This window comes from Chionomys nivalis, chromosome 26 (assembly GCF_950005125.1).
Source record: "Chionomys nivalis chromosome 26, mChiNiv1.1, whole genome shotgun sequence".
Lineage (NCBI taxonomy): Eukaryota > Metazoa > Chordata > Mammalia > Rodentia > Cricetidae > Chionomys > Chionomys nivalis.
In genome coordinates this window covers 26,605,504-26,609,644 of record NC_080111.1, presented here as the reverse complement: position 1 = coordinate 26,609,644, position 4,141 = coordinate 26,605,504, and the positions used below count along the sequence as shown (strand labels likewise).

Genomic DNA, 4,141 nt, shown 5'->3' with positions numbered 1-4,141 from the left:
TCCACAATGAAATTACTATGTCCCACTTGGAATGTGCAACACTAAGGTGAAAGACCTCTCTGTGTCCTTGGAGACGTTAGAGAGCAAAGAGAAACCTCTGAGCAGGGGCAAAGAGAAATGATGAAATGTTTTCACCTGGGCTCTTTCAAAAGAGCCAATGTGGGTCATAACTGACCTTTGAGCTGAAACCTGAGAGGCTTCCCTTTCTCTGTGAGCAGCCAAATTTAAATATTTCCTCTCATTGATTGCTGCTTAATGGCAGAGAAAGCGTAGGCTCTACAATCAGAGAGCCTGAGTTTCTGTTTGGGGTCATAGTTTATTAGCATGTGGAATGTGGTTCTTTGGACAAGTTACTTATTTTTCACGGACCCTGTTTCCCCACTGACAAAAAAAAAAAGTTTCCTTCCCTGGCTGCTTCACTGTGTTGCTCAGGTACTAAATATAATAAGAGCACCTAGGACAGCCCATTGTGTAGAACACAGTAAAAATGAATGCTGGCTGCCTTTCAGTCCATAGTTTTTTGGATCTTCAAGCATACTGTTCTCTTTGATGAAAGTAAGATTTACTTGGTACTGATTAATTTAGCAATTGTTTTAGATTCTTTCTGGAGCACGTCAGGGGCACAGGAGCATAGAGAAGGAGCTCACAGCTTAAGAATCCGTAATATGTTACTGTCATGGTGCAAGTCTGTGTGGAGAATGGACTGCTGAAAAGAGAAATCCCGTCTAGGAGTCCTCTGAGGATGTCAAAGCTTCTGAGTAACCCAGTTACTCTTCAGGAGACTGGATAAATAAATTATGTGTAGACACTCAATGGGATATCATGGAGCACTAAAGAAATGAGTCATGAAAAAATGAGGAGACCAAAATGCAAACAAGAGAGAGAATCCAGCCCGAGAAGGAACACATAGCAGGTTTCTCATATATGACATCCTGGAGAAGGCACAGTTGCCAGGTGTGAACAGGAAGGGGGGCTGAGTAGAGGGGGCAATAAAACTATTCTATACACTAGGTATCTTTTAGACTTGCTCAGATTCATGGAACGTACAGGAAGCTTCACGGAGAACAGAACTCACACTTGGAAAACTCGAAAGGGAAGAAACAAGTGATTCAGGGCTGTTAGGGTGTTGGATGTGGGGAAGGGTGTGTGGTGACTACCACACAGATGAGGCCAGATCCAATGGTGAAGTCACATTCTAAATGTCTGTACAGGTAACATTTTATTCCTTGAATTTATATTATAGAGATGAAAATTCAACCCTTGTAACAATTCCAAAAGAAAGAGCAAGGACTAACTCTAGGAATCTGATGTGGCTGTTGAGCCTGCGAGCAGCCAGAGAGGGTTTTATCTTTAGAGTTTCGATTTCCACATGTGGGCAGACGCAGAGGCCTGGGTTCCTGGCGGGAGTCAGCCCATTTTATTTAGGGAGGAGGGGGTAGAGCCGTCTTGAGGGAGCACAATTCCTCCTCTTTAATCAAGAGTTAGAAACAGAAAATGAAGAAAAAGAATTTTTCTATATTTCAAGTAGTTTACGGCGGAGGCTTCCTTGTTCCAAAAATGTTTGCATTCCAGAAGAGCTCATGCTCACTCTTCAGATGTGTCTTATGGAAAACATCCTGTTTAGGGGAAGGAACGGACTGAGAGGAGTGGGAAAAAGGAACAAATGGGGAGGGAAGACATGGTCAGACTATATAACATACTAGCTTAAAAACATCCTTAAGAATCCAGCGTTATGTACAGCGAATATCCAAATATACTACACACACACACCATACTCAAAGATCCTAGGAGATACACCCTCACACTCTCAACCTGATCTCTGGGGGTTGGATCACACTTTGTCAGGAACAAGGTCAATATAAGCATGACTGAGGGGAAAATCTTGGTCAGCACGGCCAATGACCCTATCACTGCTGCTCTTTAGAGTTTAAACAGATGACTCAGGCAGAATTTACCCATGGGTTTATCCATGTTGTTTTTGAGAAAGTACCAGTTTCAACCAAGCTACGGATGATATGACCTGAGTGCCTGAAAATCCATGTAGCTACAATACGCAAGCAGGTGTGAGGTCAGGGAGCCCCGGATTCTAAACAGAGACAAAGCTTGGGGAGAGAAGCCACATGGAGATGATCAGTTGAAGTAGAAAAACAAACTTCAGTTTTGAAGTTTAAAATATTTAATGTGTGTGTGAGAGAGAGTGCACATGTGTGTGTGTGTGGTAAATGTGTGTATGGTGTGTGCATGTGTGTGTGGTATATGTATGATGTGTGTGAGAGTGTGTGTGCATAAGTGAGTGTGTATGGTGTATGTGCATGGTGTTGTAGGAGGCCACTTGTTCATTTCCCGGCTGCCCAGACTCCCGAAATAACCACACAGAAACTATTAATTAAATCACTGCTTGGCCCATCAGCTCTAGCTTCTTATTGGCTAACTCTTACATCTTAATTTAACCCATCTCCATTAATCTGTGTATTGCCATGTGGCAGTGGCTTACCAGCAAAAGTTTGTCTCTGGCGGCAGCTCCACGGCTTCTCTAAACTCCTCTTTCTCCCAGCATTCAGTTTAGTTTTCCCCTCCTAGTTCTGTTCTATCCTGGCAGGCCAAGCCAGTTTCTTTATTAACCAGGGATATTCACAGTATACAAAGGGAAATCCCACATCAGTATGGTGTATTTGTTTAGTTTATGTGTGCATATGGGTGTGTATGGTGTATGTGTGTGTGTGGTATTTGTGTGATATATATATATATATATAGTATGTGTGCATGCATAAATGAGTGTGTATATGGCATATGTATGTATGGTATGTGTGGTATGTGTACATGTGTGTGTATATGTGGGTGGTGTGGTGTGTGTGTGTGTTGCACACCTGTAGAGGTTAGAGGATAACTTATTTGTAAGAGACATTTCTCTCCTACTACCACAAATTATGCAGCCGAGTTTCCTGCATTTGGGGATATCACAGGGACCAGTGCATGCAGAGTGCAATGGAGAAGCCTCGCCCTGGGAAAACCATGCTGTGATCTCCCCTGCCAAGTAAGTACTCATCCCTATCCCTTTTTAAATTTCATTTTTGGGACTGATTATCACTAAATTACCTAGACTTACCTCAAACTTGCAATCCATTTTCTTCAGCACCTAGGGTTACAAGCATGTTGGTTGAATGATAAGTTTTTTTAAAAATAAGGGATTTATTGGATAGTAGTAATCAAACTTATTAATTGATATAAAGAACTCAATTTCATTTTAATTTAAGTTCTTGAATGTTGCGTTTATGCCACATACCAGTACTTCAGGCCAAGACTAAAGTAATAAATTGCTTTTAAAAATGGCCAGCATTGAACTCTTTCTATGATTTCTACACCTCCTTAGGCTTCAGTCTGTGTCTTAGTTTACTGTGTACTCTGTAGCTGTTTTCACACACGGAGGGATGAGTCTCTGTCTGCTTCCTCGGGCCTCGCTGGTACTTAACCCATGTTTAGGCACAGAAAGCAACACAGAAATCATGAGTGGACACCAATGTTCAGGAAATGGTCAGGGTTTTGCCAGTTTCCAGATTCCTCTACTTTGAGACATGTGCCTCATACCTTCCGTTTGCCCTCCGTGTCTAGTCTTCACCCTTCTCTCCACACTGATCTCTGCCCTAAGAGTTGACTTCTGTGGGTTCAGCTGAAGGGGCAACCAAGAAGTAGGTCGGTATCACAGCTCTTCTCAAGGCAGTTCTGCCTTAAAACCAGCTTCTAGTAACTGCCCCCACTACCCCATGCCGATGTAGAGAGACAATATTGTACTTCAGAACCGTTTGTGGCCTTAAGATTATCATATGAACTCATTATCCATATGAAGTTCCCACTGTTGCCTGTGTTTTGTCTATTTTGTTCTGAAATGTCTGTCACCAAACCCTGCAGGAATGACTGAGTGAGAGTATATGACTGAACATTCTTTCTTTCAGAGACCCTGATTGAAACAGGTCAACTTTTACAACAACAACAATAAAACTCTGTAATTTGGGGGCAGGGGAGCTGTCTCAGTGGGTAAGAGTGTAGAGCAATGTGAGGGCCTGAGTTTGAGTGCCCAGAAGCCATGTAAAAGCTGGACACACAGTGGGGGCATCTGTAATCCCTGTGTTCCTATGAGGAGATT

General features: G+C 42.6%; 1 pseudogene; it reads right to left on the bottom strand.

Moving 5' to 3' along the window:
• Positions 1-2,895: 2,895 nt before the first annotated feature.
• LOC130867140 (U1 spliceosomal RNA) lies at positions 2,896-3,042 on the bottom strand (annotated as a pseudogene).
• Positions 3,043-4,141: the final 1,099 nt, after the last annotated feature.